The following is a 15,712-nucleotide window of genomic DNA, read 5'->3' as shown; positions in this document are numbered from 1 at the left end:
CCTGCATCTAGTTGTCTCTAGTCCTTTGCTCAAAGTGGTCACCATGCTCCCTGTCTCAGGGCCCCAGATTCTCATCAACCTGAAGGGATAGGATGGAGGCACAGGCCCTGGGCTGGTGGCCTGAATAAGCTTTTATTTAGGGCCTTGCCTATTTGTCCAGGTGGCCTATATGTCCTTCAAGATAGGGCTCTGGGTCCTTAACACCAAATATCCCTAGAGAAAAAAGCAACAACCTGATTTCCAGATAGAGCCAGGGGAATTTTCCCTGTATAGACCAGGGACCTAAGCCAGAGACATTCAAGGAGGCTGCAGGAGTCTGTCTTGGAGGCAGAGGACACTTGAAAGCAGCCTTCTGGCCTCATTGTGGATATGGCCCCTTTCAAATGCCCAGCCTCCTGCCAGCCACCGGGGGCATCTGCCACTTACCCGGAAGCTTTGGGAAAGGCAGTGCATTTGCGGGGGCATTCGGAATGCCATCAGCTTCCGGAATGGATGACGTGGAATTTGCACATGGCCATTTTATTTTTACTCCACGTTTCTGGAGAAAGCCTAATGGCTTCAAGTGCTCCTCTCTGCTCGTGAAATTTAAAAGGGGGAACAAGAGCACACATAATTATAATCCCACAGCAGAGCAATTGGCTTGCCTCTGACTATTAGGTCCCATTAAAGATGTAATATCTCTGGTGTCTCAGGAGAAATTCCTACTTATTTATGCCTAGTATTAGGGCAAATATTAGTTAGCATCAAAACAGGATGCAGTTAAGTTTAATCTGATGTCACCAGCAGAGCTTGCCTTATAAACAAAATAAGTGGCATTTACTTTCAAGCTGAACTAATAATTTTTTCAAGTGATTCCATTTGGTGTTCATCAGAAACGTTCACCAAAGGAAGGTGTGTTCTAGGCAAATGTGCAGGGTGTGCTTTTTAATCACACTTCATTTAAATGTACAAATGAAGGCTGCAGGGCTGGCTCCCCTCTCCTCCTCCCTAGGTTTTCCTGTGGGACAGTAATTAGGAAATATGACCCAATATAGGAAATGAGCATTGCTGCTTTTATGGGGATTTTAAACCAAATGGCTCTGCTCCATTGACTGAAGGAAGGAGTTGCTCCCAAGAAGCCCAGAGGGCTGCTCTAGGCTACCTGTAATTCAGACGTTTTGGAAAATGGCTCCTTGTTCCTCTGGGAAGGACTTTCTTGAGAGAAAGAGGGGAATACCCGGGAGAGGGCCTGGGGGCAGGACCCTGGTGAGGAGCGGGCCCAGCACTCAGCCTTGTTGCACGTGACCAGGCAGGCTCTTCAGGTGGTGGTCTGGGGGCAACTCCCCTCTTCTGCACTGTGGTCTTCCTGGCAGCCAATGGCTGGGTGCTATGCTTTATTTCAGTCTTTAGCAGCTGGGCATTCAGCACATTTTCCAGAAGCAGAATGTCCCTAGCCCAGAACTTCCTCAGGTTGCAAATGTCACTCCCAGCCAAGACTCCCTGTGCCTTGTTAAATGTGCCCCTTAGTCTGACATCCACACAGCTCTCAGAGGGCTATACCTAGGCCCTCTGGGTGATAGACGGGGCCATCCATCCCTATGTCCTTCTGGGAGAGGCAGCTGCTTTGGGGTCTCACCCATGGGCATTTTCTCTGCAGCGGAGAGAGGGCCCCACCCCCTACACTGGCAGGCACTGGGGGATCATGCGCAAGACTGTGTCTCCAAGTGGACGTGAGCTGAGCACTCATCTCCAACAGGACCCTGGTTCCACATCTGCGTCTCTGCACAGCACCAGCCAGGGTTGGCCCAGGCTGTGAGAAAATCTACAAGAGCTTCAGATTCACTTCCCCTCCCAGGTTCCACCCTCTCTTCACGTAGCTCCATCTCATTACACCAACAAGGGGCACTCTCCATGGATCAGGTCTGGTGAGCTCCAGTGGCAGATTCACAGAAGAATGAAGCCCAGATTCTATGTACATAGAACCTGCACTTCTAGTTTAGAGAAATGGTAACAGATAATTAACTGAAGACACCCAGGCTGAGATGAGTACCATGTGGTAGGTGGAAAGTGGTCTAGAGAGGCAATCGTGTCCATTTGGGAGGATGAAAGAAACCTTCAGGAAGGAGGCAGTGTTTGCAATCTTAAAGGTCAGATACAATTCCCCTTCGAGGAGCTGGTTTCCAGGGATGATATTCCAAGCAGAAGGAGCTGCAGGAGGAAAGACACGGAGCTGGGACGTGAGGGGCACTTAGACAATGCCAGGTTGGTGGCTAAATTAGTTACGTTTCTTTTATTGAAGAACAGAAACCACTGACTGGTTGTGGAGGCTAGTGGCACAGATTAGCATGCCAGCCATCATGGGAGAAGGGTTGGGGTACCGCAACACAGGTGTCTGGGTGGGACAGAGATCTGGGGTGGCGGTCAAGGCCTCCAGGGCACTGCCTTGAGCTGTCAAGGGTTGGCTTGACACCAGCATGTTCAGTCGCTACCCTGCCAGCACCCACCAATGGCTCCTTATCGTGCCCAGGGCAAGTCCAAATGCCTTTGCTTAGCATGTCCTGAAAGTCTCTCCCTGAGCTGCCTTTTCCCCTTCCACCTGCTATTACCTTTTAGAAATCATTTTCTCTGACTCTGGCAGACTCTTCTTGGGGGCTGAGGTAGGCAGGCCAACTAAGCTCCCCACAAATCCCCGCTCTCCAGGAGCAGAGAGCTGACACCCCAGCACAACCTTGCTTCCCTGGTCTGTGGGTAGGCACCTGACCAATTGTGCCTAATCACATTTGTTCTAGGAACTTGGAGAAGGGCAGAGGCTGGGTTCCACAGGGAGGGCCAGTGAGGTCTGGCTGAAGTCACAGATGCTACTACTGTGTATTTTCCTGCTTCCTGCTTCTTGGTTGTTCGCATCTTTCTCAGATTCCCTGAGATATGTGTACACATATAGATACAAATTCCCTCTGTATTACTTGAAAATGAGTACTTACATGCTAATCACTTCACCCTAAACACTCAGCAAGGCAGCTTCTAAGAATGAGCCTAGGACAGTCTCAGGGAGTGGAGGAGGACTGGGGTCCATGTAAAGGGTTGGACTCAGGAGCTCTCTCATGGTTGCCAATCCCTGAGCCCCTGCTCACTTGCCTGTGAAGTGGGCTCCATATGTGTCCCCTGACATGCAGAGTGTCACGGGACTCTGCAGTTAATCTCACTGACCCGTAGGAGCCGGCCACACTGGAGCCACTGGCTGCCAGATCCAAGCCTCACCAGCTTTCCTCTGCAGCCCAGAGGTGGGAGGCAGAATGTTGCTGAGAGGGCAAGGTCCAGTCCTGGCAAAGAAAGGGGGTGGCCTTGTTAGGTTAAGAAATATGCCCAGAAACAAATCTTGTAAGCAGATCCGCCTACGGGCACACATGTTTGGAAACATTTTGCCTGCCACGTGGGTTGGTAGAAATAGAATGTCATGAAACAGCAGAAATTGGTGGATCTTCATGAACGCATCACAGTCAGCAGGAAGAACGAACGTGTCTTGGTCAGCAAGATGGCAGGAGATACAGGGCTGATAAAGAGGAAGGGTCGCTGCAGAGCTGATATTCTCTCAGCCTCCAGTGGGAGGCCCAGATGGAGACGGTGAGGAGCTATGTGGATGGCAGCGATGGGCCTCCTTGGTGAGGGTCTGGGCTGTGCACTGAGGTGACACTGAGCCGGCCCTCAGGAGCAGAGGGTCCTGGCTGTGCCTGGCCACGATGTGTGTGTCAGTCAGCGGTGTGGGCACAGACTGCTTGACCTGCCCTCAGAGTGCTGGGCGGGGCTGCACTCTCTTTTCCTGTGGCTTCTCTGAGCTGGTGCCACGCCGGTGACAAGGGCAGCCTGCGGCCTTGACTGCTCCTCTCTGACCTTCACAGTGCGGAGCCTTTCCTCAGAAAGAGAGCAGAACACAGAAGCAGCCTCCCAGGGTCCGATCACATCACCCTCTTTACCCTTTGCCTTGAAATATTTGAGGGTCCCAGCCATCCACTCGACAACTATTTTAAGAGTCACGGGGTGTTATCAGTGACCAGCAATAACATAGCGGGCTGCCTGGAATTTTTCCCTGGTGTGTATCTGGGAGCCAAAGCATTCCAGCTCTCCTCCCTGGGAGATGGTCATACCCCACAGGCAACAGCTTTTAGGTCTGCTGATGAAGCTCTTTGAGTAAAAGAATAGAAGTATTATGTTTTCAAATGAATACTTCATTGGTCACCTAATCTTAAGACTGGAAGTGCCTCCTTTTATTAATAAAAATCACCTAACAGTAACAAGGCTCAGAGAGGGACATTGACCTGTCTGGAGCTACTCAGCAGGCAGTGGGGTTTGGGATTCTGATTGGCAGCCACTCCACCACAGAGGCAGACATAAGTAAGAACAGATGGATGGGTACCTCGGGGGAGGGCTGCGAACCAATGACTTCATGTTTTGCCCCAGTCCACAGGATACTGCAGAAGACTCTGGAAGCTAGAGCTATGGGAAAGTAAATCTTGAACCACTGAGATTCTGGCCCCAGCTTCCCACCTGGGCCTTCCTCCTCTGATGGGGGTGAGTAGGTGTGAGGGAGCTGCAATCCATCCTCAGGCTGGCTGAACTCAACCCTCACTGTAGTGGCCAGAGTCTGTCCCATGTACCAGTCCCTCTGTCTTCCCGACACCCTTTCTTACTCCTAGGCAGCCAGATTTGTTGCTTTTCAGGTTCCAGAGCTGTGTATATGGGGGCAGGATGATGGCATGACTGTTAGCATAGGTTATAGAGTCACATGCTACATGCACGCTAAGTTGCTCAGTCATGTCCAGCTCTTTGCGACCCTATGGACTGTAGCCTGCCAGGCTCCTCTGTCCATGGGATTCTCCAGGCAAGAATACTGGGGTCAGTTGCCATTTCCTCCTCCAGGGGATCTTCCCAAGCCAGGGATTGAACCCACCTCTCTTACATCTCCTGCACTGGTAGGCAGGTTCTTTACTACTAGCACCACCTGGGAAGCCCAAGTAGTATCACATAGACCTGGTTCAAATCCAGGCCCCACTCTGTAGCTCTGTTTGAGTTGGCCCCCCTTGTGCAATCGGTGATCATTAGAGTTCATTACACATGTCGTGGGGGCTGAATGGGGAGATGAATGTGCAGTGCAGAGCAAGGTGCCTGCCGCACAGTAGGGAACCCAGTGACTGTGGTGGTTTTCAACACTGGCTTCAGACTCTCGCGGTCTCCTGGAGAAGGGCAAAGAGGCTTTAGAGTCCAGAGGACCTGAGGGTATGTCCCAGTTCTCTCCACATGTCAGCTGTGTCCTTGGGCAAATTTCTTTGTCTCTCAGCCTCAACTTTCCAACGCATCCTGACGTGTCATAGCTGCCACACAGATACCTGCCTTGTAGGAGAAAATTTGACGGCCAGTGTGAACACATACTTGAAAACACCTCTTTTATCTTTAATTTTATGACACTTGATGCCAGTGTTAATTTTTGTTGAGGTTTGGCTGGCTGAAACTGAAACGATAAAGTAATTGCATTTGCTACCTGTATTTGGAGATACTCATTCAAACTCATCAATGAAACTTTCTAAATTCAGATTGATTATGATCTGTTGAAATGTATTTGTTTGTATGTTTGTTTATTTTGGGCTCCTGAGACACACAAGAAAGTAAGAGTTGAAAGTGTTCTGGAAGGAGATCAGAGGCATCAAAGGAAGAGCGTGAGGTCGGGGTGTTTATTGCCTCAGATCCCTCCTGGCAGTTGCCTTGTTGTGTTTATTATGTGCAAGAGCTTGTCCCTCCCTTTCGGGTTCACTGTCATCGGGGCTGATGACCAGGCATAATGATAGGCAAAGACACCATACAGGGAAGTGAGTGGCAAAGTTTCAAGGCGAAGCATCCTTAGGGTCTCTGAGACCTGAGTCCAGCGTGTGATCTGTCCTACCAGCATACAGATGCAGCCTGTGTGGAATGCCAGGCCACTAAGCCAGCTTGTCAAGCATGTTGGTGACACACATCCAAGGAAGGAGAATTCTGTTTTGTCCAAAGGCGATCACAGGACCAGAGGTGTGAGCTGCTCACTGTCTCTACGTGAACAGAGTCTCAACAGCCATTTGGCTTCGTTTCTACATTTACCAGACACTACAGCTCTCATTTTCCCTTCCAGCAATTAATAGAGGAGGCAGCTAGAGCTATTTCAGGGAACACGAGGAGCCACTCAAAGTGGCCGAATTATTAGCAGTCGTGCTTGGAAATATGACATAGCAATAAGGCTTCATTCCAGGGCAGCCGCACTTCTAACGCAAAAGGCAGTAGGTGTTGTGTGTGTGTATGTTTTTTCTCTCTTGAGAAAGTAAATTAGTTAATACCAAAGAAGTCATTAGAACAGTGTCTGGAATAAAGCTCTGCATAGTTGTTACATATTGTGTTTATTATGTGCTAGAGTTTGTCCCTGCCTTCAGGGTCACTGGGGCCAGTGAACACCCAGGAAACAGATGCTATCCTCAGGTTAACCCTTGCACTGACTTTACCAATGATGATTTTCCTTTGTCTCATCAGGTGTTGTAAAAGGCACAGGTTTCAGAGGCAGACAAGCCCAGGTTTGGATTCTGGTTCCCCTTTATAGTAACTTTGATAAAGCCTCCAGCTCTCTCCAACCAACCCTGATATCTTCCATTTGGTCCTCTCACACTGTTGGAATGACTTCAGCTGGGCTGTGTGGGGAAGGGGAGTTCATCGTCCCTCAAGCTCTGGGCCAGATGCCTCGTCCCCCAACCCTACATTCCAAGAAAGTCTTGCATGGTACCTGATTCCACCTTCCCAAGGCCTTGTATCTTCTTGACCACTGTGCCCAGAGACCCTGGTCTCCTGGGGGTGGGACTCTTTTCAAATGTAACACTGATGCAGGGGTGAGACCCATCCTTGAACTGAGCTTCATACAACCCATTCACACACACATTGTTGAGACAGGTCAGGGGAGACTCACATGCAACATCACCCTGCAAAAAACTGAAATTACTTATTGATTTTTCTTTTTTTGGAAGTTTCTCTCTGATGCCTTCCACTCAGTCCACTTGTTGACCCGTCCCTAAAGGGCCCCCACTGGCTTCTCCTCTTCTGCTGCTGCATCTCCCTCCTCCTGTCTGCACTAGATAACACACGAACTCCAAGTCCTTCTCCCCAGAGCTGTATCCAAGTCATTTGGACGCTCAGCAAGCAAAATGGCCTTTTATTAAATGGCATTCACCTTTGTGAGAAGACAGCTAAGGATATAAATTGCAAAGTTCTTTACTCTGTTGTTTGAGTGGCTTTTGTTTGTGTTTCCCTCCCAAGGTGAATCTCAGACAAATCTTTGGGTGCAAGGAACTCTTTTGGGAGGTGAGGCCTGGGAGCAGGAAAGAAGGAGGAAGGAAGATGAGACTGGGACAAAACTCATAAAATGTGTATAGCACAGTGATTTCTATGTGTTCAGCAGAGGCTGACCTCTGCAGAAATCTCCGTGAAGCATTGCCAGTCAGAATTGTCTGTTTAAAACTCAAGAGACTGGAGGATGTGTGTTCCTGTCCCCCATCATTTGAGTTGCCCAGAAAGTAGTTACTCCCCCACATTTCCAGACTGCTTATGAGCTAAGTGGGATGCCACATCTACAAAGAAAGCTCAGAAGCACAGGCAAAGAGACCCAAGGCTCAGTCTGGAGTTGGGAACGGGTGCTTGGAACTGTCCACCTGTTGTGGCTGAAAGTGCAGGTGGCCAGGTCCATGTGGAGCAAGACGCTGGTGGCATCTTCCGCATTGTGGAGCATGTACAATAGCTCAGCAGCTCTTCCTCCCCTCACCCCTGCCCATCCCCTGACCCTTCATACAGTTGGCTTGTCATGAGATGCTGACCATGCCTGGGCTCCTGCCAGGTCTATCTCTTATCCTGGGATTCCACTTCCCTACCCAGCTGGGTGCCTGCATGTACAAACCACAGTGGAGTGCATGTGTGTGCCCCGTGCTGACACCAGGAGCAATGATGGATGAGATGGAGGCTGTCTTCAGCTCTCAGGAAGGAGGAGAGGAAGGGCCAAGGAGGAACTCTGTGCCTGTGTGGCCTGGGGGTGATCAGTGGCCAGGAGGAGCCAGCTGCCAGCCTCTTGTGCTGCTGTGACTGCACGACCCCTGGGATGAGGGGTGAGGTAGGCAGGGAGGATGTGGAGGAGCTATCCTCTGGGGGGTCTTTGTCACCAGCAATTGGCTGAGCCAGCTCTGGTGCAGAGTGTCCATGAACCCCCTTTTCTGGCCATTGAAGGGTGGAGGTGGACATGAGATGAGGGCCAGGCCAGTGAGCTGCCCAGCTTGGGGAAGTGGGGGTACAAGAGTGGGCCTAACCCAGGCACAGGTGGGTTTGGGGCCAGACCCTTCTGAGCGGCCCAGGGAGCACAGAAGCACAGACATGTTCTGCTTCTGAGGAAGCCAGGAAGTTGGTGAAGACTGTGGTTGGGGCTGTGTAAGGGGGATCAGTGTGAGGCCTTCCTACTGTGTGCAGACCCTGTACTGGGTCAGTGAGGGAACCTCAGTGTGGGCAGGTGTTCCTTGCCACCTTAGGGCATCAGCTCACACAATTCCAGGCAGGCCTTGCTGTGAGCATCATCCTGATCTGACAGATGAGGAATCTGCAGCCCGGAGAGGTCATGTGACTTGCGTAGATGACACGGTGCATAACTGGGGACGTGGATCCTGGAACTCAGACAGTCTGGGCCCAGGGTGGGTTCCTAACCATGCATGACCCTGCTTCCTTCTTGGGCTTGCACTGCTATATGACAGCCTTGTGGGACCACAGCTCATCCTGCTTCCATGCGAGCCCTGCTTCTAGACACCGTCAGTAATGGGCAGAGTCAGCACTTCCTGCTCCAAAGCTCAGAATCCCTGTTTAGGGCTTAAGAAAGGCCTGGACCCCCAGGGTCTCAGCCCCAGATGCTTAGGACATGGCTCAGTTTTCTCTCTATCCTTTTTTTTTTTTTTTAAATCAGAGGACTATTTCTCCAGCCCGATACTGCTCACATCTTCCTGCCTGTCTGTCTTGATCATGGGCTCTGCATGTTTTCCTCAGATCCCCCCAACTCCCAACTTTAATTAGAGAGCACGATTGACTCACAGCCTCACTCCTGGCACTGACTCCCCTGGTTCTCCATGTACTTGTGTCTCGGCTCTTTCCAGAGAGAATGACCCGAGGATATGAGGGATGGCTTAGAGCTCAGGTAATCAGCGGGATGGACCTCTGAGGAGAGGAGAGGAAGATGCCACCCCCAGAACCACAAAAGCTGCATAAGAGATGACGTCTGACCCTGGAGAAAGCTCTTCCCAACTGCTCCGAAGCAGGCAAAGCTCAGAACAGGATGTGATGAGAACACTAAATTCCAGCGGAAATGACAGAAGGATGCCGATAAACGGTAGATATTCGTCCCAATTGAGACCTAAGGCAGAAGTTTGACACAAATGGCGCCTCAGTGACTTGCATAAAATAAAATGGAATGAAATCTTGAAAGCAAAGGAAAAATACATTAAACATAGCTCAGTTCTAGGACTTAGGCTGCTGTGCATTTTCAACAAGGTTGGATTTAGGTTTTGTGAGCAGAAATCACCAAGGAGTTGGTTGAACACAGGAAGTGATTCTCCCATGAAAATCTTACTAGAAAAATCTCCTGGGGAAGTCTCACCACAGAGCCCACTTGCCAGTCTGGCCACGATTGGCAGGCATTTGCTGGTGACTGAGGTAGATAAAGAATCTGCCTGCCAATGTAGGAGATGTGGGTTCAATCCCTGGGTTCAATCCACTCCAGTATTCTTGCCTGGGAAATCCCACGGACAGAGGAGCCTGGTGGGCTACAGTCCCTGGGGTCGCAAAAGAGTCAGACACGACTTAGCGACTAAACAACAACAAAAACATAGATTGAATTGAGGGCTCTTTTAGAAGTGAGACCACTACTGTGACATCAATAGAAGTCTGGAAAACAGAAAAATTGAGTGGAGGAGACACTGACACTCCCACAGGTTAATAACCCAAACAAAGCTATTCTTTGTCATATTGTTGCTTCATTACCATCATTTTTCCCATGAATTTTTGTGACCATCCTGTGTAAACAGGTTTTGTATATTGTTTTCTCCTCAAATGGGCTTCTCCATGTTAGCCTTTTGTCAAATTTGCTGTTTTTAATTGTACTCTCTCCTATCAAATGTTTGTGTTTCCTGATTTGGTGTGTTCTTCTTTGAACATTTGGGTTATTTCTGATTTTTCACTGTTAAAGGTATATTTTATGCATTGGGCTGTTTTCCATCTTTGAGATTATTTCCTTGGAAAACATCCCCAGCATGGTTCACATGGCAAACAACACTGTCATTTTGAAAGCTTTTGTTGAAAATGACCAACTGACCTTCTCAAGGAGGCCCTTTTTAGTTAGTTACCATCCCTGGGCAAACATGAACTTACCATCAGGTACCGCCTTAGAGCAGAGGCTTTGTCTTCTCTTTGTTACTTTCTGACCCCATTCGTTTATTCAATATTCGTTGAACCCCTGCCATAGAACAGGAATTTCTGTGTGTGTAGTGCAAACAAAAATGAATCTGACACATCCCTGTTGCTCAGAGAACACACAGTCTAGAAGAGAAGGCAGATGGTCCAGCAGCAGTCGGGCACCAGGTTTCCTGTCTGTTGCTGCCCAGAGTCTAGCACAGAGCTAGGCCGCCCTTGTGGAGATGTCCACGTTCTTGCTCCCACTGCACCCAATGAGCTCCTCCCAGGCTCCTGCTTTCCCCTCATTCCCTCTCCTCCCATCTCCTTCCCAGTGCCTCTTGAAAGACCCTTGTATTCATATCACATAACTCTCAATTCTTGAGTTCATAACGTGCTTTCAGCTTCTTACCCAAACCATTCTACCTTCTTCAGATTGACCAGGAAGTCGGATTGCCTAATTTGTTTTATTTCCTGGGGCTTCTGATTTTTTTCTCTGCATCCCAAGGAACTTTTCATGGGCTCCCAGAGCCTCTGAGCTGTTTTCTCCATATGTCTTAGGCCATCTTGAGTTTCTTAATCCCCAGCCTGGAGTGCAGAGAGGATATTTGCATAGAGGCTGCAGCAGAGTGGCTGGGATATACAGAGCCCCTTGGAGCAATTCCACCATCACCATGCTTCTCAGATGGCCTTTGGGAAAAGATGTGGGCAATGGCCTTTCAGAGAATTAAACAAATTAGGATATTTTGGGGGAAAAGAAGATTGTTTCCTTGCAGCTTCGTTAGCTGCAAGCTGTTGGCCTGGAGTTTTAATGTTCTCTTCAATTTTTCTGTGTCATAACCTGCTTTGAGGTAAGAACTGTTCATTTAGTTTGATTCCCCTCTTTTTTTTTTCCCGACTCTTGAACAGAGGTAAAGTTGATAAGAAGGAAGTAGTTTCTCCTCAGTCCCGGAGGACTGTAACAGCAACACTTTAGCTTGCCTCTAATTACAGCCACCATGACAGTTCATATGTTGTAGCAATAAAAATAACCATAAACCTTACATAATCATTAAAGTTAAGCAAACAGCCCCTCACTGCATCATAATGTACAGGTAGTTGCTAATAATCCAGGAACAGCATTGGGGCATTCAAGGAACATCTTTCCTATCTCCACAGTTTCTTAAACAACTTTAGAGACATATTTTTATTAAGTATATGCAAGGCAGATGATCTTAAACCTCAAGAAGAGTGTGCATAATAATTGTGTACTCTTCTAATGCTCTCCAAAGACCTATTCAGAGTCCATTCTGAAAGACAATAATATATCAAGAAGTTCTGCAAACTTCCTCCTAATGAAGACATGCCAATTTGAGACCAAGAATGTGGCCTCTAAGGACAAAATAACCACCGCTCTCAGTCTCTCGGCGTTTTGCTACTTTATTTCAGAGTGATTCAAAATCTAATTAAATTTCTAAACTCTAATGAAATTACAGAAGAAAAATCATTTAGGATTATATTATGTACAATTACTCACAGCTGAAAATTACAGTTACCCTCTTTCACCAGGATGGAGCCTCCTGGGAAAACCCATGTTATTTATCCACCATATATCTGACACTTCTCTCACTATTTACAAGTTGGAGGTAAAGCTGAATTAATTAAATGTATATATCCTGAACTGCAACAGATAGGTGGGGAGGGAGCCCAGAAGAGGAATGGACTGAGATTTTCTTACACAAGAAAGGCTGGGATTGGGTGAGTAATGACTGAAACTAGATTCTGTCTAAAAGAGAAGATGCTCAGAGTCTGGGATCTCTTGGGTACAGAAGCATCGCAAAGCTTTAGAAGATGAACCTAGGGTGTAGGATGTTTTTTCAAGTTATGTTTGGCTTTGAGAATCTTTAGCTTATTTTTCTGCAGGTAAGTGAAGACCTTGCTACCAGAAGTTTGCTTAGGGATGATGGCCTGAATTTCCATTTTAAAAGGGCTCAGTAATGTGATCCATTCAGGCTAATATCATTAACCAGATGCTTTTGAGTCTTTAGCAGCTGATTAGCAATTTCAAGGAATGCATCTGCTCAGTCTTTTTTTTTAATTTCTGTGAATAAGGAGTTTTGAAGGTGCCTCCATAGATACAAGTATTATCTTGTATTGCAACAAGTTGGGCTGTGGTGGACTTGGAATTCTGAGAATATAGACTAAGTAATTCAGATCTTTCCTCTTATTAAGAATGACTGGAAATGCTAGACAAAAAATAAATTTTAAAACATATGTTTAAAGTTGTCAGAGAGCTAACAGGCAACGAAGAATTATGAGAACAAGATCTGGGAGAAGAAACTCCAAATGTGCGTGGAACTTGACAATTTTTTCTCCTGGAGGCACCTTTCAATTCCAGAAGAGGTGACTGGGAGGCCGAGAAGGAAGGAGAGCTGTCAATAACTTTGAGGGGATAAAACCAGAACCTACTATGAAAGAGGACCCTTGGAAACCCTCTTAGCTTTGGGTCTGGGTGCTAAAGGGCTAATTCCTAGTAGAAATGGTGGACCAGAAATAAACTGTCCCTCAGAAGAAGTAAAGTCCAACTTTTATTCATTTTAGTCTCTGGTATGGTATTCGGTGTGGTAAATTTTGCTAGTGAAGCATAGGATACTGTCAAAAGAAATACAAATCTACTTGAAGGAGTATAATATCATCCTAAACTTAAAATTATTTTTTTCTCTAATGTTCATATGTAATATCAGGGATTCAATAATACAATCAGGTATATGAAAAAATAAAACACACTGGAAAGAAAATAAAAACAAGAAAAATAAATATAATGAATTAAATTGATAGATTTTTCTGGTTTTAAGTCATTTTTGAATTCTTTGAATAAACTCTATTTCATCACAATTTATTAGTTTTTTAAAAATAAGTAGTTGGTTTGTTAATACTTTACAAAAATCTTTTATCTATATTCATATGTGAATATTTGTTTTAATACTGTCCTTATCTGATTTTAGCATCATTAATATGAACTTTTATTAAAATGAGTAGGACAGATTTTAGTCAATTTTTCTCTGTAAAAGTTTGTATAAGAATTATTTGTTCCTCATCAAGAAACAGGAAAAAAACCAATTAAATAACCTAACTATACACCTAAAGCAATTAGAGAAGGAAGAAATGAAGAACCCCAGAGTTAGCAGAAGGAAAGAAATCTTAAAAATCAGGGCAGAAATAAATGCAAAAGAAACTAAAGAGACCATAGCAAAAATCAACAAAGCTAAAAGCTGGTTTTTTGAAAAAATAAACAAAATTGACAAACCATTAGCAAGACTCATTAAGAAACAAAGAGAGAAAAACCAAATTAACAAAATTAGAAATGAAAATGGAGAGATCACAACAGACAACACTGAAATACAAAGGATCATAAGAGACTACTACCAGCAGCTCTATGCCAATAAAATGGACAACTTGGATGAAATGGACAAATTCTTAGAAAAGTATAACTTTCCAAAACTGAACCAGGAAGAAATAGAAGATCTTAACAGACCCATCACAAGCAAGGAAATCGAAACTGTCATCAAAAATCTTCCAGCAAACAAAAGCCCAGGACCAGATGGCTTCACAGCTGAATTCTACCAAAAATTTAGAGAAGAGCTAACACCTATCTTACTCAAACTCTTCCAGAAAATTGCAGAAGAAGGTAAGCTTCCAAACTCATTCTATGAGGCCACCATCACCCTAATTCCAAAACCAGACAAAGATGCCACAAAAAAAGAAAACTACAGGCCAATATCACTGATGAACATAGATGCAAAAATCCTTAACAAAATTCTAGCAAACAGAATCCAACAACATATTAAAAAAATCATACACCATGACCAAGTGGGCTTTATCCCAGGAATGCAAGGATTCTTTAATATCCGCAAATCAATCAATGTAATACACCACATTAACAAATTGAAAGATAAAAACCATATGATTATCTCAATAGATGCAGAGAAAGCCTTTGACAAAATTCAACACTCATTTATGATTAAAACTCTCCAAAAAGCAGGAATAGAAGGAACATACCTCAACATAATAAAAGCTATATATGACAAACCCACAGCAAGCATCACCCTCAATGGTGAAAAATTGAAGGCATTTCCCCTGAAATCAGGAACAAGACAAGGGTGCCCACTCTCACCACTACTATTCAACATAGTGTTGGAAGTGCTGGCCACAGCAATCAGAGCAGAAAAAGAAGTAAAAGGAATCCAGATAGGAAAAGAAGAAGTAAAACTCTCACTGTTTGCAGATGACATGATCCTCTACATAGAAAACCCTAAAGATTCTACCAGAAAATTACTAGAGCTAATCAATGAATATAGTAAAGTTGCAGGATATAAAATTAACACACAGAAATCCCTTGCATTCCTATATACTAACAATGAAAAAACAGACAGAGAAATTAAGGAAACAATACCATTCACCATTGCAACAAAAAGAATAAAATACTTAGGAGTATATCTACCTAAAGAAACAAAGGACCTATACATAGAAAACTATAAAACACTGATGAAAGAAATCAAAGAGGACACAAACAGATGGAGAAACATACCGTGTTCATGGATTGGAAGAATCAATATTGTCAAAATGGCTATTCTACCCAAAGCAGTCTATAGATTCAATGCAATCCCTATCAAGCTACCAACGGTATTTTTCACAGAACTAGACCAAAGAATTTCACAATTTGTATGGAAATACAAAAAACCTCGAATAGCCAAAGTAATCTTGAGAAAGAAGAATGGAACTGGAGGAATCAACCTGCCTGACTTCAGACTCTACTACAAAGCCACAGTCATCAAGACAGTGTGGTACTGGCACAAAGACAGAAATATAGATCAATGGAACAGAATAGAAAGCCCAGAGATAAATCCACGAACCTATGGACACCTTATCTTTGACAAAGGAGGCAAGGATATACAATGGAAAAAAGACAACCTCTTTAACAAGTGGTGCTGGGAAAACTGGTCAACCACTTGTAAAAGAATGAAATTAGAACACTTTCTAACACCATACACAAAAATAAACTCAAAATGGATTAAAGATCTAAATGTAAGACCAGAAACTATAAAACTCCTAGAGGAGAACATAGGCAAAACACTCTCCGACATAAATCAAAGCAAGATCCTCTATGACCCACCTCCCAGAATATTGGAAATAAAAGCAAAACTAAACAAATGGGACCTAATGAAACTTAAAAGCTTTTGCACTACAAAGGAAACTATAAGTAAGGTGAAAAGACAGC

Source organism: Dama dama, chromosome 15 (genome assembly GCF_033118175.1).
Source record: "Dama dama isolate Ldn47 chromosome 15, ASM3311817v1, whole genome shotgun sequence".
Classification (NCBI taxonomy): Eukaryota; Metazoa; Chordata; class Mammalia; order Artiodactyla; family Cervidae; genus Dama; species Dama dama.
The sequence above is the reverse complement of the archived record's forward strand: the minus strand, read 5'-3'. Positions refer to the sequence as shown.